The sequence below is a fragment of the Sus scrofa genome, chromosome 9 (assembly GCF_000003025.6).
Source record: "Sus scrofa isolate TJ Tabasco breed Duroc chromosome 9, Sscrofa11.1, whole genome shotgun sequence".
In the NCBI taxonomy this organism is placed as follows: domain Eukaryota; kingdom Metazoa; phylum Chordata; class Mammalia; order Artiodactyla; family Suidae; genus Sus; species Sus scrofa.
Genome location: NC_010451.4, coordinates 119,570,355 through 119,595,392, shown reverse-complemented (window position 1 = coordinate 119,595,392; position 25,038 = coordinate 119,570,355). Strand labels below are relative to the sequence as shown.

Genomic DNA, 25,038 nt, shown 5'->3' with positions numbered 1-25,038 from the left:
AGTAAAGTTACTGGATTCTATGGTACTTGTATTTTTAGTTTAAAAATAAGATTTAAAGCCATAGGAGTGAATGAGCTTATCCAGAAATGAAAATAAGAGAGGAGTGAGAAAATCTCAGTCCTGGGGCACTTCAACATTTAGATGTTGGGAAGAAGAGTCAGCAAAGGAGACCAAGAAATAGCAGTGATGTTGGGGTGGGGGGGGGAAGAATGTGGTGTCCCTAAAGTCAAGCTAAAAGTCAATTTTTAGGAGGGCACGATTGCCCATGTCACATATCTCCAGGAGGTAAAGCCAGGTGAGCACTGAGAATTGACCATTGGGATAAATACAAGATACATACACAAGAATGCTCATAGAAGCACTGTTTATTTTTAGCAAAGTATTGGAATCATTCCCAGATGTCTATCAACAGGAGAACTGGAAAACCCACTGTGCTGTGTCTGCACAATGGAATTCTATTGACCCTACAAAATGCACAGGTTAGAGTCGCTTGGATGAATCCCACAAACTTGGTGAGGGCTGAAGTTGAAGATTATGTACAGTTGAATACCATATATAAAGTAAAGTATTCAAACCGAACATCTTGCTGAGAGAAACCTATGTAGTAAAAGTATACAGACATGTGGAAATAACAATACTAAATTCAGGAAACTGGTTGCTTGAGGAGAGGGGGAAGAGGAAGCCATCTGGGACAGATACGCAGGAGGCATTTGACAGTATGGGTAATACTTGGCTTTTTAAGCTTGGCGCTGGAGACACAGCTAATCACTGAATTATGTATACTTTTGTACAATCTAAATACTGCCTCAAATTCGCAATGAAAAGAAAACCAATAATTGAGCCAGTGAACTTGTCAACGTGGAAGTCATTTGTGACCTGGATAAAAGCAGTTTCGGTGAAGTGTTTATAAGGCAAGCTGATTGAAGTGGTTCGAGAAGGAAAAAGCAGGGAGCAAGTGAAAACTGCTTTGGAGAGGTTCTGGTTACAAAAGGGGTGGAGAAAGGGGGTGGGAACCCGAGGAGGGTGTCAGATAAGGGAGGATTTGACTGACAGAGCAACTCCAAATGGAAAGTTTACCAAGACCAAGCCATGGATGAAATGAAAATAGAGTTTAATTATTTATCCTGAGCAGGTACTCCAAATCCTTGGTTTCCCTTTGGTGTTTTGGTGTTTGACGATCAGTGTTCATTAGCATCTTTTCCAGAGAAGGAAGAACAAATAAGTCCCTTTGGATACCAGTGAAAATAATTTAGTAAAAAGCCTCGGTTGGGGAGGAGATGGAAGCAACTCATTTAAATGAGGTTGGGGATTACTTGTGGATTTATATAGATGGAACATTGAATAAAAACATCACACAGAATGTGCAAATGACTTCAGGTGGTTTAGAGTGTATGGTTTCTGGAAATAGGATGGTTCAAAATGGTGTGCAAAGGTCACTTACAACGTTCAAGAAAATTTCTTAAAGGTGGAGAGGATTTTCATGTAGTTACTACTCAGCAGATGAGATCTGTTGCCATTAAGGAATGGACATTGTGTTGTGGTGGTTATTGCTGTTTGCCTGGTAGCTGGTGTGGCTCTGTCAAGATCTTTTCACCCTATTTCCTGAAGCTCATTGCCACTGGGGATACCTATTAGTAAGGCAATGAATATAATCATCAAATATCAATTGGACTGAATTTAATGAGAATCTATTTTGTGTCATGCACTGTTCCAGGCATGATGGCCCATTTTGTTGAACTCTTACCACCTCCACGCAAAGTAGATTTTATTATTCCCATTTCAGGTGAGGAAACTGAGGCAGCACAAAGGTCCATAGATAGTAAGTGCTAAGACAGGGATGGGAACCCAGGATGTCGTAATTCCAGAGCATGGGTCTGCTCTGCTTTTCTGTGCAGCCTCTAAGAAGGGCTGTGATCAGGCCCATGAATCAGGCAGATTCAATCTAACCTCCTCTATGGGACTGCATTTCTGCCTAAGAAAGCCAGTTCTCTTACTTCCTGGTGTTCTGTGTTGCTACTTGAACACAAGACAACATGGGTAGGTGTGGCCATTGTGGGAATTACGGCAACGCTTCAGTCAGAAGTTCTGAAGATCTGCAATGAATTGGGCATAAAACTGCAACTGCACGTTTTGAGGCCTTTTACTTTGCAGAAAATCCTGTGTTTCTAAAACATCCACAGTGACTGTTGTTGCTCTATATTATTTAAATGAGTAAGTGTCCTAGTTTCAGGAGGAAGGGATTTGTTTTTTTTCCCCCATCAAATTTACGGCACATCTGTTTAAAGAATGTGGCAACAGTATGCATAAATCTCCAATCAAAATATTACAGAACAAGCCAATTTTATGATATTAAAAATGTATGGCCAGACACAATGTGCTGAAAACATGAAATTACCACATGATGCCTTTTTTGCTCTGCTTATATTGGACTGTCTATCCCCAAATTAAATCTTGTGAAAAATAAACCAGACTAAAAAGGAGTTAAAACTTGACCCTGAACAATTAAACTGATGTTATAAAAATGTGTCTACATAATACGTCAGTGCAGCAGATAATATTTTTATGGCAATAGAAAATTTTGTAATATCTTAAATAGATTTTGAAACATTCAAATTATATATGCCATTACATATAATGATGTTTTACGGATATTGGATAATATAGTATAGAAGAATTTTAAAACTCCTTTAGTAGAAAATCTTCAAATATTTTATAAGTAATGGGGAATCTCCCTAGTGCTAATTGGTACTTTGTTTCTTTTGGGTTAAGATCCAGCTGGACTTCTTTATAAGCAGGCTGATGTCTTGGGTTTCCAAATAAAGACATCATCTTCTTTCTTAGAATACCCCCACTTCCATCACCACCATACAGCACTGAGAGTTAGGATTGCCTTCTAGTTACCAGTAGACTCTCATCTTCCACACAACATTTAATTTTCAAAGTGGTCCTGTGAGATGATCCTTATTAGCCCATTTTACGGATTGAGGGACTGAGGTTTAGCAGGTTAAATAATTGGCTCTGGGTCACACACCAGGAGCTCTGCCCTCTAGAAGTTTGATAGATGTAACATGAGACAATTTGCACTTTGATTTTAGCTGTGTCATCTTGGATGGTTCTGATAACAGCTCTGCTGGTAATGAGGCAGATGAGGCGTGCCACTTGGAACAGCCAAGTGGCTCTCAAGGTCACCAGTAGTGAAGCATGGCCTTTGGATTACTGAGAGTGTTTTCTAGCACATTTCACAGAAAGCATCCCTGAAGAAAGAAAGGCCTTTATTAATTGGGCCTGTGATGTATCTTCAGGGGAGCTATGGATGGGGAGTGGGGAAATGGAAGGGAATTCAGAGAAAATCACTCTCAGAGAGATTTTCTCTGCAAGGCTCTGTGGCCTTCCATCTGATTCTTTGGAAGAGAGTGGTTGCAAGCAGGAACCCAGAACGTGAATTTGATACGAACCCTCTGTGACACACTGGGGATACCCCAAAGTTGTCTTTTAGGTTTAAGAATTTGGAAAACAAAACAAAACAAAAACAGAATTTGGACCCTGGTCCCCTGAGGTATGTGGGATGAGGGAAGTCTTGCCTCTTCAGTGGCTTGACTGCAGTTCAGAGTGGTTCTGGCACATCTGGGGCTCCATGACTACAGAGAAGGTCAGCACATGGTGTGCCCTGGCTGATTCAGCTGCCAAGACTGGGGAGGGGAGGAGAACAGAGTACTGGTTACAATGGGTGGTGAAGCCCCTTCATGCTATCCTGGGTTCTTGCAGGAAAAGCTGGGAAGACCTGGGGGAGTCATGGCACCTAGCTGGCTTAACAGTAATTCAAGATATGTAGGTACTCAGACACACACACACGCAGACACTCACACCTATTTCTGCAGAAAGAGAAAGGTGGTTGTTGGAGACACAGGTGGGAAGTGAGATATTAAGAGGTGAAATAGGATATTACAAATTGGACAGGATCATAAAATGGATAGGAACAAATCATAAGGTCAGAGAGGTGGGCTGGGTTGGTTCTGGAATGTAGATCTCAGATGGGTTAAATTTCTTGGACAGGCCATGGGCGTCAGATCTCAGCTTTGGGAAGATGGATGGGGAGGTGAGGTACTAGATGCTTTTGAGTGGAAAGAGTCCAAGAGGATGAGACACTGGTTAGGAGTCTTTGGGTAATCCAGGGGTACCCCATTTTAGCACCAGGCATAGGTTTCTGACAGTGGGAATGCTGATCAAATTGGTTCTATCAAGACTCAATATAGCATATCAATGGAAGAGGGATTCAAGTAGTGGGTCATGGAGTATAATGTGCACATGGAGTGGGAAAGAGCTGAGGAGAGAGTAGCAGGGTCAGTGGTCTGGAAGCACCAGGGAGAGAGGAGAGCTGGTCTGATGGGAGTAATTGAGGGAGGAGACTGGAAGGAGTGAAAATTATAGAGCACACCCTTTGCAGGAGAAGGAGTTTCAGGTGAAGATAAGAAACTGGATAGAGAAGTTCTTTGGGGGTTAGAAAGCCCAAGAACTCAGAATCAGGGGGTTTGGGTCCAATCAGGAGGGTGGCGGGACCAGGTCAAGCTCTTAAAGATTTCAGGAAATGGGAAGTTTATGTTGTGGCGCAGCAGAAATGAATTTGACAAGGAACCATGAGGTTGTGGGTTCGATCCCAAGCCTTGCTCAGTGGGTTAAGGATCTGATGTTGCTGTGGCTGTGGTGTAGGCCGGCAGCTGTAGCTCCAATTCAACACCTAGACAGGGAACCTCCATATGCCACAAGTGCGTCCCCTACCCCCAAAAAAATTTCGGGAAATGAATAACAATGACAACATCTGTGAGAGCAGTAGGGAACAGAGCTGAGGATGGCTCGGCATGCCCCAGGGAAGAGGAGCTGGGTTTTTATGTAAGAGGGTGGTGTTCTGACTCCCAGTGTGGAAAGATGAGGGGTGTTGGGTGAAAGAGAAGCTTGCATTAGCAAGGGTACAGGTGAAGTAGGATTCGCAGGAGACAACCAACATCAAGACAAGGGAGTGAAGGGACATTCAGTGGAGAAGTTGAGTGTGTAAGGGAATTTGTTAGTCAGGGAACAGAGAATCCAGGGGTGTGGGGTAAGGATTGAGAAGAAATGGGAGTGTCAGAAGTTGGATCAAGGGAGTAGAAACACCAAAGCCATTTGAGAATAAGGAAGAAGAGGCTAAACCACTAGAAGGGCTTCAGTTCAGGCAGGAAGAGTCACGTGGCTACATGTTGGACAAGTTAGGGGGTCCTGACGGTTTGGTTGGGGGTGAGGCGCTAGTGGCCCCCAGGGCTGAGAGATCCTGGTCTCCAGGTGGCAAGGGCTTGGTGAAGCAATCTACGGGCTGGCGTGCTCTGGGTATGGAGACAAAGTTGGGAGAGCAACCTGCTTTGAGCATTTGAGGCTGGGTCCCAGGCTCTAACAGGACAATTGGACCAGAAAACAATCTGTCACCTCCATGCAGAAATCCCCTCACGTGGCTTCACCTCCGCTAAAGTAAACATACTGAACATAGTTTATAAGCTCCCCCACCTTCTGCCTCCTGACTCCCTCCTCTGACTTGCGTCTTGCCCCTTCCTGCACAAATGGTGTTCCAACCATCCAGAGATGTTTAAAATTTTATGAACATGTTTTGCAGCTTTTGATTAGAATTCTTTCCTTTCTACACACCTTGCTCTGTCCTCTACCCATTGGCCTCCAGCTCAGGAATCAGCTCCTCTGGGAGGCCTTTCCTGACCACCTTTAATCCTTATGCTGGATTAGAAGCCTTATCTCTCATAGAAGCTCTATTATCATAAAGATCCCTCTATCAGTACCCTCGTATTACCTCTCTTGTGATGTGATCTCCTCTATATAGAAAGCCTCCACTGATGGCGCTTGACTCGGAGAAACTCTTGAGCCAGAGTCATGTCTTACTCACCATCACATCTTCAGCATCTTTCATGATTGCTGGCACATAGAAGACCCTTCTCTAAGGATTCAGAGAGTGATTGAGATAACAGGAGCTGACTTAGGTCAGTGCCAGGGAGAATAAAATGAAGGCATGGATTCCAGAGGCATCATGATGGAGAATGGGTGAGAAGTAACAAAACTTAGAACGTATATGCGTGTGTGCATATGTATGTGTGCATGAGTTTAGTGGAGGAGAAAAAGTCTCAAAGCCGATCTTGAGGTTTTGAAGCCGGGTCATAGGTAAGACTGGTGTATTATTAGCAGAAACAGGTGGGACTGGTGGAGACAAAATATCGGGAGCAAAACAAATGAGTTCAGGATTGAGGCTCAGGTAAGACACACAGATGGCAAAGAGGCAACTGAAAATGGTAGCCTTGGGTGGAAGGTGATAAATTCAAAGTAATGAGAATCAAGGGAGGAGAGAGAGACAAAAGCAAGTGGCTGTTGAGGTTGTAGTGGAAGACAATCACTGGCAATGCACCCTCTTTTCTACAAGCATTTAATAGAACATCCTCACTGTCATCTTGTTGCATTGTTGTTGTGATCATCCTTCTTACTTGATACCACAGATTTGTTAAAGGCTTATTTTACTATTTTTTCCCATGAAATGTAATCTCTGTTATCTACCTCCCCTCAACCTCTCAACAACTTCATGGAGTAGGTAGGGCAGATAATAGTCCCATTTTGCATCTGGGAATGAGACTCAGGGTAATGAGGATCAATAGGGGCAGAACAGATTTCAGAGTGGTTTCTCCCAAATTCCAGCTGTTGCTCAGTCCCCTGGACCACCCTGCTTCCCCTCAGAGTGGGAGACACAGCGGGAGCGAGACGTGAGGTTTCTTAATGGTGGAGTAGGTCTCCACTGCATTATTGTTTGTCACAACACAAAGTAAGACCTATGTGTCTGTGGTTCTCCAGTCTCCCTTGCAGCCCATGTCACGGAGAGCAGTCACTCTGGCAATCTGCCACTCTGGTGGCATGTGGCCATTTGTAACTGCAAGGTTACAATTTGGCCGGCAGCTTCACAATTTCATCCTTGAGTTCCTTCAGACCCTTGGGTGGGTGCCATCTACTGCTGGTGATTTATTTGTTTCTAAATTTGTCAATTAGGTCTAAAGCATCTAGCGCTTTACCACCACACTTTCTTTCCCCCAATCCCTATGTTCTGAAAGATAATTTGTGGCTAAGGATGTCTTTAGCATATTTCTCAGTAAGCACTTTATAAGTATAGTTGGGGTTTATATAGGACCAAGGCTGAATTTATGTCGACTAAGGACTCAGAATATTTATCTGTCGAAGTTTCTATCCAGATAGAAAGTGGGGAGAAATACTCCTCTTCCTTCAGGGGTTGTGGTTGAGGCCAGGGCTTGTGTAGGAAAACAGTGATGTCTTACTAAAAGGGGATATTTACCACTCTCTCTTCCTCTGCCCCTGGCATCGCATTAGCCCTATTAGCTCCATTGGCCTCATCCTTCCAAAGAAACGATTGTGAAAAACTTCACCGACAGTCTCCTGAATATCAAACCTTAATAGCTGGCACCTCTTTTGTTCTACTGGGATTTTCTGTGACATTTGATGCTTTTTTTTTTTTTTTTTTTTCCCCAGACCCCAGTCCTAGGATTCATCCTTGATTCTTGTTTGCTTTATGTTGGTGATGATCACATCATATTTTTTTCCTTTAAGCTTGCTAATAGGGTGACTTGCATCCACTGACTTGTCTTTTTTTTTTTTTTTTGGCTGCCCCATGGCATGTGGATTTCCTGGCCCAGGGATCAGATCTGAACTGCCATGGAGACCTAAGCCATTAAGCCACAGCTGCAGCAATGCTGGATCCTTAACCCACTGTGTGGGGCCAGGGGTCAAACATGCCTTCCAGCATTCCCAGGACACCACCCATCCTGTTGTGCCATAGTGGGAACTCGTGCATCGACTGACTTTTGAATATTAAATCAACATGGCATTCCAGGGATAAATGCTATTTGACCACAATTCATTATCCTTTCTACATAATGTTGATTTGATAACTTCCTTTTTTTTTAAGAAATTTACTATCTTGGTTCATAAGGGACATTGGTTTTGTCATTTTCTTTTCTAGTAATGCTTTGTTAGTTTTAGGTATCAAGATGACAATAGCCTCATAGCTGCAGTTGAGAAGTATTTCCTTGTCTGCTATGTTCATTCAGTCCCAAATTCTTGGTAGTTTTCCTTTTGATTTCTTACGTGATCCACTTTTTTTTAGAACTGTATTACTTAGTAGAGAAATGTTTGGGATATTTTCCGTATATCTTTCTGTTATTGGTTTGTAATGAATTCCATTGTGGCCACAGAACATACTTTGTGTGACTTGAATCCTTTTAAATTTATTGCGACTTATTTTATAGCCCAGAATGCTTTTTTAAAATCAGAGGGATTAAACTTGGGGGGCTCACATTTATGGTCAGCCTGCAACACCCTTGTTAGCAATTGACTGCTTTTGCGTAGGCAACATCCAAATAGTCCTCTCCTTGTAAAACTCCCTGGCTTCCTCTTTTCATCCTCCCAGCCCTTTTTATTCCTCAACCCACAGAAGGGACTTCTCCAGAGCAAGCATGCAATTCACTTACCTTTGAATGTTGGGGTGGGGGTGGCAGTGTGCAGAGTTAGGCTGAATAAGGTCCAAAGAGAGAGAAAGAGAGCAAATGAAGACATACAAGGAAAGGGAAGCTGTAGCTATAATGAGACATTTCATTCTGTGGCTCATAAACTGACTCAAGGCAATTTGAAAAAAAATATTTTGAGCAATAGCAGCATTACTGGTTGAAGTGTTGTAGTCTTGGAGATCACTTTGAATGACAATACACATTAGTCCATATGAGTTCCTGACTGCTTGAGAAAAAACATTAGTCATTGTTTTTAGGTAAATGTGTAATTATTTTAGTGAACATTCCAAACTCAGTGCAGTGTAAGCCTGAAACACTTTTTTCCTTTCCCTCATTATTGCTTTCCACCATGTTTTTTCCAAACTCCCTTTCTTAAAATGGCATAATAGATGTTTTCCTGGAGTTTTGGATTACTTTGAGTTATTAGAAGTCCAGTGTAGTCTTACTTAATTTCCTAGTCCCATCTCCTATAGGGACTGACCACTGTGGCGGGATCTACCATCAAGTGAGACAGGACCTTCTTTTACATTTTTAATTAATTAATTTAATTTTTATTTATTTATTTCTCTTTTGTCTTTTGAGGGCTACACTCACAGCATATGGAGGTTCCCAAACTAGGGGTCTAATCAGAGCTGCAGCTGCCAGCCTATGCCAGAGCCACAGCAATGCCAGACACAAGCCTTGTCTGAGACCTGCACCACAGCTCACAGCAACACCAGATCCTTAACCCACTGACGCTACCATTTGAATGGCATTGTGTCAGAGGGAGAGAAGAGCTCCAGAAGGTCTTGCTCTGACCATTCTGCCCTAGAATGACAAGTGGTCTACAACTGGTCACATGGTCCTATCATAACAAAAGGGTCAAGACGTGCAACTCTACTGGATGCTCCAAAGGGAGAAGAAGCAGAATACTCCACTGACAGCACTAGTGACGCCACGTTGGTTGCCATGTCATGCTGCCCAGTGGTTCTCTCTGTCCTGCTCACACATACCCCAGTCTTCTGCTTTCATAGACAGTTGGGAGGTGGGGGTGGCACACAGGTGGCTGAGGCGTGGCTAAGGAAGGCAGAAAGCTTTTTCTTTTCCTTTTTTTTTTCGGTCTTTTGTCTTTTTAGGGCCATACTCACAGCATGTGGAGGTTCCCAGGCTAGGGGTCTAATTGGAGCTATAGCTGCTGGCCTACATCATAGCCACAGCAATGCTGGATCCTTAACCCACTGAGCGAGGCTAGGACTTGAACCTGCAATGTCAGTTTCTAGTCAGATTTATTTCTGATGTGCCACGAGGGAACTCCCAAGAAGGCAGAAATCCTATGCCACATATTGTTACACACATATTTGTGTACATATGGATGACCCCTGTTACAGCAAGGCAAAATTGGAGACTAGTTGTAGGGATGGAGAAACTTGGGTTTGTAGCTCACTATCCAACTCAACACTGGGCATATTTGAGTACAGCCTGCTTTATATATTGTAGTAGATTGAAAAACATTGTATGGAAAACAATGTAGCAGAAGCTAATGGATTGAACTTGAACATAGAGAAGATCTGACTTAGGTATTTTAAAACCAGTGTGTAGTCCAAGCGCTGAGGTGAAGCTATAAAACTTGGTGAAATGGCAGTTCAAGGAAGCAGAAGTTCTTGTTTATAAATACCTGCCTGGTAAATAATATGATTACAATGTCTGTGCTTGTGACAGAAAGAAAAGTTAGCAAGCAACAGGTGAAAAATGTTGAAGCTGCTTGAAATGTCATCACCTCAACACGGGTGCTCTTGCCCCTTCTAATTGGTGTAGTTAACATAGAGCCATTATGTCATTTCTCCCTGCCTGGCATCTCCTTGTTCTTTGATGTCTTTGTTCCAGGATGTTCTGCCCAAAAAGGGGGTCCCCTTCATGAATCTCTCCAGACCACCGTGGTCCACAGTTGTTTCTTCCCTCTTTGAACCACTGTTTTCAGAGTCACTGCCACATGGCTCTTCCCTCTAATGCTATGGCTGAGCTGGGTTGTAATTTGAGGGCAGGGACCTGTGCTCTGTTTGAAACACTACCATGCAAGTGTCTTACTGGATGTTAGACCAAGTGAAGGACAAAAGATCTACTGGGGGTGTTGGAGAGCTGACAGTGTTGTATGAAGGATCGTTGGTCTGTTCACTTAAGTAGATTTTAGTTACAAATGAGACATTTCAGCAACAAATTTAGTTGTTGGTGGGAGTGAGAGAGCATTATGTTGATTTTTGGAATCTGGGTCTTAGACACAGGGATTTAAGCTTCTAGGCTGCACAAGTCAGCTCAGGGATGATAGGTGTGGGGGAGGAGAAACCAAACAAGCCTTAATTCCTTCCAATTCATACATTACAGTGTTTCAGCAAATATTTTGCAAAAGGATTTTCTGGATGAACTTCAAACTGCTAGAGGTTCACTTTGGTGGCTTAAAGAGCTGTGCAAATGATGTTTTTAGAAAAGGAAATGAAAATTGTTTCAGCTGACATTTAAACCTCTATTCTCTTTGACTAGCTTGTCATAGTGCCTCCTATGTTTTGGTCAGACACACTTCCCAGAAGAAAAGGATATTTATAGGATTGTAGGGTTGTAATATGAAATCCTGGTATCTGTCATTTTCTGCTTATAAAAAATTCTAATAATAAAGCTCAGAACCCTGACCACTTCTGCCTCTCTTATGGATTTGGTAGCTCCCATGGAAATAGCAGTTTAAAAGACTAGTTGAGTTTCAGTAAGAATAACCCTACTTAGAGAGCTTTTCAACTTTAACTCCTCTTCTTGGCTGGAGTCTGAGACACTAAAGAAAAGGGTTGTTGGGGGCAAATTTTGGTTCTTTTCTTTTAATTAAAAAATTTAACATGTAATTTTTACTGAAGCAGAGTTGACTTGCAATGTTGTATTAGTTTCAGGTGTTCAGCAAAATGAATCAGATATACATACACATATATCCATTCTTTATTCCCCATATATATTATTACAGAATATTGAGTAGATTTTCTTCTGCTATACAGTAGGCCCTTGTTAATTATATATTTTGTATATAGTAGTGCATATGTGTTAATGCTATTCATGTAATTTATCCCTGCCCCTACCCCCATGGTTTCCCCTTTGATGACTGTAAGTTTGACTTTGAAATCTGAGTTTCTCTCTTATAAATGAGTACCTCTGTATCATTTTTATTAGATTACACATATAAGTGATATGATAGTTATCTCTGACTTCACTGAGTATGATGATCTCTGGGTCCATCCATATTGTTGCCAATAGCATTATTTCATTCTTTTTTATGGCTGAGTAATATTCCATTGTATATATGTACCACATTTTCTTTATCCATTCCTCTGTCGAGAGACATTTAGTTGCTTCCATGTTTTCGTTATTGTAAGTAGTGCTGCAATGAACATTGAAGTGCATGTGTCTTTTCACATTATTGTATTCTCCAGATATATGCCCAAGGTGGGATAGCTAGAACATGTGATAGTTCTATATTAATTTTTTAAAAGGAAATTCCATATTCTTATCCATAGTGTTTGCACCAATTTACATTCCCACCAATAGTGTAGGAGCGTTCCCAAATACAAAGAAACATAAGAGACTACCACAAGCAACTAAAATGGACAACCTAGAGGAAATGGACAAATTCTTAAAAAGATATAATCACCAAGACTGAAATAGGAAGATATAAAAAATGTGAATAGACCAATTATAAGTACTAAATTTGAAACTGATTAAAAAACTTGAAGTCCAGGATCAGATGGCTTCACAGGTGAATTCTATCAAACATTTAGAGAAGAGTTAACGCATATTCTTCTGAAATTCTTCCAAAAAATTGCAGAGGAAGGAACATTCCAAAACTCATTCTATGAGGCCACCATTACCCTGATACCAAAACCAGACATACACCACAAAAAAGGAAATTAGAGGTCAGTATCTCTGAACATAGATGCAAAAATTCTCAACAAAGTATTAGCATACCAAGTCCAAGTATGTATTAAAAGGATCATATACCACCAAGTGGGATTTATCAAAGGGATGCAAAGATTATTCAATATCCACAAATGAAATCAATCAGTTTGATATACTACATTAACAAACAGTAAAATAAAACCTATGATTATCTCAATAGATGCTGAAAAGCCTTTCAACAAATTTTAATAGCCATTTATGATAAAAACTCTGCAGAAAGTAGGGAGAGCCCACCTCAACATAATAAAAGCCATATACGACAAACCCACTGCTAACATCATTCTCAAGGGTGAAAAGCTGAAATCATTTCTACTAAGATCAGGAATAAGACAAGAATGTCCACTCTCAGCACTTCTATTCAGCATAGTTTTGGAAGTTCTAGCCATGGCAATCATAGAATAAAAAGAAATAAAACGAATCCAAATCGGAAAATAAGAAGTAAAACTGTCACTGTTTGCAGATGATACTATACCTAGAAAATCCTAAAGATACTATACCTAGAAAATCCTAAAGATGTTACCAAGAAAACTATGAGAGCTCATCAATGAATTTGGTAAAGTTTAGGGATATAAAATTAATATACAGAAATCCCTTGCATTCCTATACATTCACAACAAAAGATCAGAAAGGGAAATTAAGGAGACAATCCTATTTACCATTGCACCAAAAACAACAAAATAGATGGGAGTAAATCTACCTAAAAAGGCAAAATAGCTGTACTCTCAAAAACATTGAAAGAAATCATTTTTGGCTCTTTACTCCATTCTATTGCTTACAAAATTACACTGGAAATTTTCAGGCAGCATAACCAGATTTTTGGATCTGTAAATGCAATCTGTCTAACAAGGACCCCTCAATGCACTTACTTGTTATAATCTTGGGAGTCTAAATCAGTGGTCATCAGGACTACAGCCTGTGTACCGCATGGGCCCATCACGTGGCTTTGGTTTTTGTTTTTTGCTTTTTTGGGTCACACCTGACGCATATGGAAATTCCTAGGCTAGGGGTTGAATCAGAGCTGCAGCTGCTGGCCTATGCCACAGCTGTTAGCAATGCCAGAGCCAAGCCACATCTGCAACTTACACCACAGCTCGCAGCAATGCTGGATCCTTAACCCACTGAGCGAGGCCAGGGATTGAACTTGCATCGTCATGGATACTAGTCAGATTCATAACCCTCTGAGCCACAACGGGAACTTCCACTACCTGTTTTGATGAATAACATGATGGTTGTGTTGGAACACAGCCATGCTTGTTCTTCAAATACTGTCTAGCTGCCTTCTGGCTACAATGGTAGACTGGAGTAGTTACAACAGAGTATATTGCTTGCAGAGACTGAAATATTTACTATTTTGTCCTTTACAGAAAAAGCTTGCCATCTCCTGGTCTAAATGACTGACACAATAATGAGGAAGGGTGATTCCAGTGCTTCTCAGAACTTCCTGCTTTCCTTCATACAACCTCCTTTCTGTTCGTCTTTTGGTGCAGAATCTTTAGGAGGAGACTGTTGAACTATGTTCCTTAGTTGATGAGTATTACTATCATGAGTCTGAGAAGGGCCCTCTTGGATTTTATTTTATCCCCATACCCAGACTCCCATACCCAGACTCCTTTCCCTTCCTTCCCAGAGGTGATGATCTAATTTTTTTAAAAAAATTTATTTCTTCTTTGTTGGCCACACCCATGGTATATGGAAGTTCCCAGGCTAGGGATCAAATCTGAGCCAGAGCTGTGACCTGTACCACAGCTAAAGCAAAGCTGGATCCTTAACCCATTGCATTGGGCCAGGGATTGAATTGGTGCTGCCACAGCTGGATCACTGCCCCACAGTGGGCACTCCCAATCATCTACTGATAAAATGTGTACCATGTTATACATGCACCCCTCTGTTCATAACATGCTGTTTACAATAGCCAAGACATGGAAGCAACCTGAATGTCCATCAACAGAGGAATGGATAAAGAAGATAGGTGTACCCACACACACTGGAATATTAGCCATAAAAGAACAAAATATTGCCATTTGCAACAACATGGATGGACCAAGAGGTTATTGGACTAAGTGAAGAAAGTCAGAGAAATAAAAGTAGCATACAGTATCACTTATAAGTGGAATCTAAAACATAACACAAATGAACTTATCTATTAAACAGAAACAGACTCACGAACATAGGGAACAGACTTGTGTTGCCAAGGGAATGGGGGAAGGGATGGACTGGGAGGTTGGGATAAGCAGATGCAAACTATTATATGTATAATGGATAAATAACAAGGTCCTATCATGTAGCACAGGACACTATATTCAATATCCTGTGATAAACCACCATGGAAAAGAATATGAAAGTATGTATAGATACATATGTGTAACTGAATTACTTTGCTGTACAGCAGGAATTAACATTGTAAATCAACTATACTTCAATAAAACAAATTAAAAATAAAATGTATATTTTGTTGACATGTGTTACAAAATATTTGCTTTTGCTTTGTGCACATTTAGTTTTAATTTTTGAGAAGACAGATTGTATTAACTTATATATCTTACTATATTGTGCCCTAAGAACTACTCTCTAAGGTCTCTTCATGCTGGTATGTGTTTGTGTCTATTGAATCTAATGCTATATGTTGCTACACAGTATCAGCTTCTCAGACCTTCCACATTTTACCTATTAACTCTGGCACTGATAGACTGCCACATTCACATTCAGGCCTCTGGTGTATAACTTAACAGGTTGTCCCCTGAACCATTCCAGGAGCTGCCATTGCCAAATAACTTACTGAACTTGAACACATCCCCTTCTGGACCTATGTGAAAAGTTGTTTTAGGAACAGATTTGCTGAGTCATAAGATCCGTGCATTTAATTTTATGGGTAATGCAAGACTGTTTCCCCTGCAAATGGCATTGGTCTACATTTCTCCCAGCAATGCAAGAGAATTCCAATATAGCAGTATCCAGTTTTCTAATTTTTGGCAGTCTAGTTGGTATAGAGTGAAATCTGAGTGCTATTTTAATTTACATTCCCTGACTGTTGTTGAGTTTCAGCATCTCTTGATACGCTTCTCAAGTTTTGGGTTTCCTCTTTTACAAACTGTCCATTTATGTTAGTTGCCCATTTTTTTTTTTCCTGATGGAGAGGCCTCCTTCTTGATAATGTACAATTCTTCTAGTTTCTAAATATTAACTTCTTAGAATTTAAACATTAAAAATACCTATCTGTGGCTAACTTTGTCGATGATGGCATTCAATGTACAGAAATAAATTTTGTTGCTGTAACATTCATTTACTGTTTTAGGATTTACATTTAGAAGATTTATTTTTAAAGTTCTGCACTCTTACATCACAAAGATATTCCCCTATATTTCTTCTATGTGGTATTAATGAGGGATTAAGTTATGCTTTTCTCTAGTGAATAAATTTCTGCTAAATGACTAATTCTTTCTTCACTGATTTACAGAATTACTTCACTGTCTATTACATTGTTATAATCTCAGATTTCTTGGTTTCCCCTTCAGTTCCTTGGGTCTTTTTGCCTGTTTTTATGTTAGTACCAGAGTATTTTTTTTAAAAAAAACTTTGATCTAGGAGTTCGTGTTGTGGTGCAGCAGAAACAAATCCAACTAGTATCCGTGAGGATGTGGTTCGATCCCTGGCCTTGCTCAGTGGGTCAGGGATCCAGTGTTGCCAGGAGCTGCAGCTCTGATTCGACCCCTAGCCTAGGAATTCCATATGCTCTGAGTGTGGCATTGGGAAAAAAAAAAACAAAAACAAAAAACCAAACTCATATAATGATATTTTGTAGGACAAGTCCCTCTTACTTAGTTCTTTTCATGATAACTTAGCTATTAGTAGAGATATTTTTCCATGTAGGAAAAATAGGGTATATTTATCATGTTGTATATACATTTGATTTAAGATTTTAACTTGATTGCTTTAATTTATAGAAAATCAGCATCTTTCAGATATTAAATCGCCCTCTCCAAGAGCATGGAGTTACTTCATTTATTTATTACATGTATTTTATCTTCTATGTCCTTTATTCAAGTTTTATATTTTCTTTATAGTGGTCTTGCGTACTTTTAGTGATTTTTAACTTGTATATAGTTTGCCGCTCTTTGTTGATATTGCAACTGGTAACTCATTTTTAAAATTTTCTAGGTGAGGTTTACTAGTATAGAGAAATTACTTTGATTTTTGTAGGTTGATCCTATATCTGGCAGCTGTTGACTATACTGATACTTGTGGGTGGAGTATCACATTTACCGAGAAGCCAGTTTAAAGACTGTCTTCCAATCCTTGTACTTCTCATTTTCTTTTACTTTCCTTGTAACCTTGACCTCCTATACTAAGTTAAACTAGTAGAGATGATAGAATGTATCATTATAGATGTCAAACCCTATCAATTGCTTTTTCTGAATCAGTTGATATTACCATATCATCATTATTTATTGATGTAATTTAATTTCTATATTATATACATTTAGTTAAAATATAGTCACAATATTGTGTTATCTTAAGGTGTATAACAAATGGATTCAGTTACACATATACTTTTTCAGATTACTTTACATTATAGGTCATTACAAGATATTACCAGATATTGACTATAATTCCCTGTGCTATATACTAGGTCCTTGTTGTTTATCTATTTTATATAAAATAGTGTGTATCTGTTAATCCCAAATTGATAATTTATCTCTTTATCCCTTTCCCCTTTGGTAATCATAAATTTGTCTGTTTTTGAATCTGTTTTATAAACAAGTTCATTTATATCTTTTCTTTTAAACAGATAACACAAATAAATGATACTATATGATTGTCTTTCTCTGAATTAGTTCACCTAGTATGATGATCTCACAGTCCATCCATGTTGCCGCAATTGGCATTATTACACACACACACACACACACAGAGCATATATTCTTTATCCATTCCTCTGTCCATGGACACGAATGTTGCTTCCGTGTCTTGGCTATTGTAATTTTGCTTCTATGAACATGGGGATGCAGATATCTTTTTGAATTAGAGCTTTCTGGATATATGCTTACGAGTAGGATTGCTGGATCATATGGTAACTGTTTTTAGTTGTTTTAAGAAACCTCCCTACTGTTCCTTCCTATTTTCTTCATTCTGAACATGATAAATTTATGTTAAGTTTTTGATGCATTCCTGGATAACTTCACTTGAGCCCGATGCAGATGTACATATACATATCATTGTTAATTCCTATAGCTACTATTTTATTTAGTGTCTTTTTTATTGATATTTATGAGTGAAATGGCTCTAGAATTGTATTTGTCTGGCTTCAGAAACAAAACTGTATTTGTCTCATAAGATGAGCAATGCGAGTTTGCTTTTTCAGTTTTTTAGAAGCATTGGCTAAAACTGGAATCCATCATTCCTAGAGAATTTTGGAGAACTCTTCCATAACTTTTTGGCTAGGTGAGGGACAGGAAAGTCAATAAGTTTCTTCTATAGCTCTTTTAAATATTAACTGGTCTCTTTAAGCTCCATAAATCTAGTTGCTATAATTTTGGCATTTAAAAATTGTTTTAGCCTTTTATTTATCAGTGTATTCAAATATATTCACTTACAGCTGTTTATTTTCTGAATTTCTTACTTTTTTCCATCCATCCATCCTTCCTTTATGGGGAGGCATTCAGCTTTCCCCTTTTTTTCTTGATCAGTATTCCTATAGATCTGTATTTTATATTCATTATGAAACAAGCAAAATGTCTTTTGAATTTCCTAGCCTTTTGTGTATTGTTGTGTGTATTCTCTATTTCATTGATTTTTTTTTTTTCCCTTACTGTTATTTCCTTACTGTTCATTTCTGTGGATTTGTTTATTGCCTTGGGTTTTTTCCTAAGGCTCTTTTACCAATTTATTTGCTTGCATGCTTAGCTAGTTGATTTCTAAATTTACTTGTTTCTTGATAATTTGTTTAAATCTACATGTTTTTCTCTAAGCATGGCCTTAACAATGTCCCACTGAATTTAATAGACGGTATTTTTAAATTTTTATTTTTAGGGCCACACCCATGGCATATGGAAGTTTCCAGGCCAGGGGTTGAATCAAAGCTGTAGCCTCTGCCCTATGCCACAGCCACAGCAACGCCAGATCTGAACTGCCAGACCTGCCACTTACACCACAGGTCATGGCAACGCCAGATTCTCAACCTACTAAGCAAGTCCAGAGATTGAACCCCCATCCTCATGGATAAGAGTCGGTTTAGTTACTGCTGAGCCACCATAGGAAGTCTGATAGGTGTCATTTTAATTTTCATTGTCTTGAATATTTCTAAATTTCCTTTCTCATTTCTTATTTCACCCAAGAAATAGCCAATAAAATGTAATTTATATAACACCTGTGTTATCCTTTTGAGATAATTTCTAATTCTGTTTCATAAATGTTGAAGTGGGATATTGTTCTTCAGGAATATATTGAGATTGCCTTAATTGTCCAATATGTGGCCTATTTCTGTGACTGAGGTGTGGTTACAAGCTGTATTCTTCATTTACTGGGGAAGAGTTTCCACATACATTCTTTGTATACTTGCTAGAATTTACTACTGAAGTTATTGGGGTTTTTTTATATCTCTATTATTTTCTGTTTGATGTATTGGTTTATAATAGATCCACCATGCCACTTGTTGATGAATCTCTTTGATCCTGTAGTTGAGACAACTATTGCTTTCTGTATCTGAATCTGTATCAAATGCATATGCCTTTGTTAGCTATACCTTCCCTGTAACTCCTTCCGCCTTTTATGAATTGATGTTACTTGTTCCTTTCAAATTTTTACTTTTAAATTCTATCCTGTCCAAATAGTAAGATCACTACTAAGCTTTTTTTCTGATTCTTATTTTTCTAATACATCTTATACATCCTTTTATTTCTAACTCATCTGTATTTTTAACTGTCTTGCAGTGTATTGTTGGACTGAAACTTTAGTAGTGTTTTATATTCTGAGAATAATTATTTTTATTCTAATGACTAATAAGTTAGAACCTAGTTCTTTCATCTTATTTTTTTTCCATTTTATCGTTCTTTGTTTTTCTTCACTCCTACTGGTCTTTGGATGTACAGACACACTTTTTTTTTCTTAAAAACTTGCAAATCAACTACACTTTAATAACAATGTTGTGCCAATTTCTGCTGTACAGCAAGGTGACTCATATATATATATATATTTACATTTTTTTATACTCTTTTTGATCACGGTCTATCTCAGGAAATTGGATATAGTTCCTTGTGCTATACAGTAGGGCTTTGTTTATCCATTTTAAATGTAATAGTTTCCAACTACGAACTCTAAACTCCCAGTCTGACCCTCTCTCTCCCCCACCCCCTTGGCAACCACAAGTTTGTTCTCTGTATATTGACATACTTCTAATTGTAGTTTTGATATCGTGTAGGTTGCTCTTAAGACCCAAACTTAGTTATTCATCCCTATTGATTTTTAAAGTCTTTGTCCCCCATCCCTCCTTCCTTCCCTTTCTCTCTTGCTACATCTCCCCCTCCCTCGCTTTCTCTGTTCACTCTTTGTCTCCCTCTCCCTCTTCCTTCTGATAACACACAGTATATTAACATACCTTTTGTTCTTTAGTATCTTGACCTTCCTACCTCCTAGATGGTTATTAGGGTAAACAATAGATTGTTGTGGTAAGTATGTATAAATACCTACCACAGTTGACACAAAATAGGTATCTCATGACAGTATTTCTTTTTCCCCTTTAAAAGAAGAAATTTTTCTATCATCCTCAAACTAATGGCAACACCAAAGTTTCCCAAAACAATCACTATCAATCAATACATTTATTGAATTCTTATACAGTGTTGTAGCCCATAGTCAATAGAAAATGGCACATGTGCATGACATCTGAAGAGCAATTCCTTTAGACTGTTGTTTAAGTATGATGGATAAACATGCTTGTGGTAGTCCAGATGATGTGACATATGTAAAGCTTAAATGTGAAGATGTGGAAGACATGGAGACTTGGAGGTTTAATTCCTCTCCCTTGGCCCTTGGGTCTTGGTTCACTCAACAATGGTAAGGTTAAATCTCTTCTTTAAAGTGCCTCATAATAGCATCTAAGGATGGTTGAAATTTAAGTTACTGAAGTATATGTTACCTATTTTAACAGATAAATTTTCTGTGTAAGATGTCTAAAAGAAGTTTCTTCTGCTTGTAGCCAAAGAATTGTAACAGATATAGGGTTTCTGGTACCGTATATTGGGTTTTATAGCTCAAACTCTTTGGGGTTTTTTAACACAGGTTGGGATCTTCACTCATAATCATTCTAAGAGTCCCTTCGAGCTTTTTCAGTAAAAAAGTGCTAATTTACTAATAGCCATGAGCATTGTAACTGAATATTCTGTTAGATATTTTATAAACAGTAACCATATAATCCTTTCCAACAGTATAGAATTGCATAGTCCGCAGTTCAGATGGGGAAGCTGGGGATCTTGAGTAACTCAGCAAAATCCTAGTGCAGGACAGAGCTAGGATTTGAACCTGTCTGTGCTGACTCTGGTAATTGGCTTCTTTCAACCATACCAAAACTGCTCCAATGTGGCTTCGACAACCTTAAAGGAGGGGAAAACCCCACACACCCTTCTAAGTCTCCCCTTATTTTATTTCAACCCACTGTAAGGGGCTTACTTATACAACGTATCAAGGACACATATGGCTGACAGGTCAGCACCCATCTAACTCACTGTGATCCAAAATCGTACTGAAACTCTGATGTCCTGGGAGATGAAATACTGGTGGATTATTGCATTTCTTGGTTTCTTGGTTAAAATAAATTTGCCAATACCTCCTCATCTTTTTTCTTTTCCTCAGTTGTGAGGTGGTGGCCAGGGCTGGGGGCTAGGGGGAAGGAACTAGGCAGGAGAGGCAGGTCGGGCTCTGCTGTTTAGGACAGTGAAGGAGGCTAATAGCTTAGGGAAAGTAGGTTTTCTTGCTGAATGTTGCTGCCAGCCATGCCTCTAGAGAGGTGGTAGATGGGGTGGGGGGGATGCCTGGATTCAGAGGTCCCTTAATTGAGGGGGATAGGATGCTGGGGCAAATGATGACCAGAGGCCTCCCTCTTTCTCATTATTATGAGTAGTTTCAAAAGGGCAAATGCAAGAGAAGGAGATTGTAGGAGTTCCTGCTGCGGCACAGTGGAAACGAATCAGACTAGTATCCATAAAGATTCGAGAGAGAGAAGGAGATTGCAATGGGAAAAATGAGACAGCACAGCCTGGAACCCAGATTCAACTTCCCAGGTCATCTTCATCCTTCCAGTGTGGCTGGTACCTAATGCCATTGACTCTTGTTCCTGAAGCAGATCTCTCTCTTATGAGACTCTGAATCTCCCAAGAACTTAGGTGGGAATCTGGCCAAATGCCCCAGACCATTCATTTATCATTCCATGTAACAGGCTGCTGTGGTACAAGATTCCTGTGGGCCAGGTCTCCCAGCCTGATTCTCAAATCCCAACTTCGTTCAGGGTGTGGGCAGTTTTAGCTTGACCGACCTTGGGGTAGGATGGTGAAGGGTTTCCTGGAAGTGGATCAACTTTGTCAGAGACCCTGCCTGGTGGTTTATTTTGTGCTACACGTTCAGAGTAAGCTGATTTCATTTCCATAATAGCTCTTAACCTCAAGGTAGGTGTAATTTTCTCTATTGTACAAAATCAATAGCCAAGGTCTCGGAAGTTAAATAAATTCCCTAAAGTCCCCCACAACTAGTAAGTGGTGAGAGTGGGATGCAAACGTAGGTTTGGCTCCTTGTCATCTTTCTGGTGACATCGATCCCTCTCAGCTGTGCTATTCACCCCGCTGAGAGGACAACCCCTCCCTAGCCCTATAGAAATGTGAACAATAATGATAATGACGAACAAGAATGGTGATCATCCCAGGAAGAATGAATAAACCTTCCATTGAAAGCTCTTGGAATTTGTTTGAATTTCATCTAGTCTGAGTTACAGAAATTAATGAGCTACTAGATCTGGACCTGGTGTGCCTTGATAAAAGGACTTATTTTTAGTGCTTTAGCATTTAAAAGGATCTGTTATAATTTCATGCTTAAATAACACTAAATAAGGGCCTGTATTTGTCTAGCATAATTGGAAGAAGCCAAGGAAAAGGGAAACAGTTACTTCCAAACAAATGGCATGACTGCATCTTGGGAGAAATTTGAAGACAGAGCAACCGCCCAATAAAACAAATACCAGGGCTTTAATTATCCTCCATGGACAGCATTTCCCGCGGGCCAGAGATGGCCTTTAATAAAAATGCCACACAGCTAGGTTGGAGATGGGCAGATGGTGGTGGGGGTGAGTGGCCTGGGACAGGCTTGCCTCAGTTAAGGAGTGATGCTGTCCATCAAACAGCTTACTTGAGCTGTCTTAGGACAGGAGAGAAGATACAGGAATGAGTTTCCCTCCCCCTTATTTATTTATTTTTTTGACTTTTTCAGGGATGGTTTGTTGACTTGTCTTTTTGCTTTTTACTTCACCATCCCTGTGACCTCTGACACCCCCTAAGCCTAAGCATTCAAGGCAATGAAAAAAGTGGGCTGAGGAGTTCCCATCGTGGCTCAGTGGTTAATGAATCCGACTAGTATCCATGAGGATGCAGGTTCGATCCCTGGCCTTGCTTATTGGGTTGAGGATCCAGCATTGCTGTGAGCTGTGGTGTAGGTTGCAGACGTGGCTCAGATCCAGCGTCGCTGTGGCTGTGGTTTAGGCCGGCAGCTCCCATTCGACCCCTAGCCTGGAATCTCCATATGCCATGGATACATCCCTTTAAAAAAAAAAAAAAATTGGCTGAAATAAAGGATGGGAGAGGGTGAGACTTAGGATGTAGCAAAAGCACTGCTCTCCCTGACTTCTGGATCAGCTCAGGGTCTCTGAGCCTCCTTCCTTGCTTTAAGGGCTTTTTCTGCTCAGAGCCTTTTAGTCACATCACGGGCTCAGGCAGCGCCTCGTGGCCCCGCCCCTCTCGTGGCCACACCTCTCTTCCCTCAATCTGCACCCAGTCCCTTGCTCCTGCCAGCCTTTCTCCCACGGCAAAAATTTTGCTCTCTTTGTGCATTTGCATTTCTGCTGACTGCTAAGATCTTTTTAATTTCATGGGTGTCATTTCCTTCAAGAAATCTCTCTCTGAGCAGCAGCCCATCGAATCCCCGATAAAACATATTTTCCTACGGTAATGATTTTATGGGCCCATAAGTCATGAATTTATTATGATCTCAGCCCCTGCTGCTGATTGCTGTAAAATGCAAAGTAATTAACAGCGAGCGGTAGCAGTTATTCCCACCTGGTAACGTGTTCCTTCGTTCGCTGATGGTTTTGATTAAAGTAATGACTAAAGAGTGAAGCCCGGCTGTAAAATATTAGCATGATTAATGCCATATCCTAAATAAGAAACAAAACTAACGGGCACGGTCTGAGAAATTAAAAAAAAATACACGCAGTCCTTCCTCTTCCACCTTCTCCCCCCCTTAAACAATTGTTCTGGCTCCTTCAGGGTGTGTCTTCTTTCCCATTAAATAATGTATGGATCGAGGCCAGGGGCCAGCTACCAGAGCATGTCACATAGTTTTCATAACATCCAAAGTATGTTTTTCCTCCTCTCCTCTTGGATTTGCAGGGCGGTGCTTAGATGACAGTATACCTTGAGCTAGAGCCGAGATAGCTGATAAAGTATCCCCGTCAACTCTGTGGGGGGCCGGGGTCTTCATGGTCCACTTGGGGCATGAGCAAAGGGGGCTTTGGTGGCTGCCTCTCTGCTCGACCAGCTAGAGCCAGGAGGAAGCTGGGGGGCTAGGTCAAGAGTTACAAGGCCATCCCTAACCAGAGAGCTACCATCAAAATGGCTTCAACTCTACTTTTCAAAATAATAGAAAACACTTAGCTCCAGTGTTGTACTATGGATAAACAAGAACTCAGATACATGCCTACTTAGTGCCTAAACACTTAATCATCCTTATTCCTGATGCTGTCAAGTGGTACACCTTTCTGGAGGCTCCACTTGGAAGTTGGAGTCCCTCTTGATGATAGGATTGAAGGTAGTTCTGCCCTTGGAACTCGAGAGTGTCTTGACATCTCACCTCTGAGATTACCCCATATTCCAGAGAATCAAGAAACTGTAAAGAGGCATAGCCCCTCAGGAAGCAGCTGTGGGCAAGCAGAGATAGGCAGGGGGCTGGGGGTGGGCTGGAGGAGATGGCCTGCTGAGTGACGTGATGGAGAAATGGGAGAGCTATGCCTTTTATTTCCTCCAGGGGCCCTGGAGTCAATTTCACAGCTCTGCATGCTGGGAGAGGAATAGACAAAAAGAAGGGATACATAGGAAAATGTGTGCAAGAGGAGGATTCTCAAGATTTTGACTCTGGAAAAATTTAGTAGATTTTTTCTTAAGAGAGCATTTTCTGAACATGGTTTGGAAGACTGGAACTATGGGGAGACAAGGGCCCACTTTATTAACTC

The 25,038-nt window shown here is 40.2% G+C and overlaps 1 long non-coding RNA gene across 3 annotated transcripts in view; it reads left to right on the top strand.

Moving 5' to 3' along the window:
• LOC110255513 overlaps positions 1-25,038 on the top strand; it is a 386,303-nt gene that overhangs the window by 17,864 nt on the left and 343,401 nt on the right. The window contains exon 3 of one of the 3 annotated variants that reach the window (XR_002335935.1): positions 7,722-8,283. The exons of the other annotated variants lie outside the window; for them this stretch is intronic. This is a non-coding gene — a long non-coding RNA (uncharacterized LOC110255513). Of the gene's footprint in view, positions 1-7,721; positions 8,284-25,038 lie in introns of those variants that run through there. 3 annotated transcript variants of the gene reach the window in all.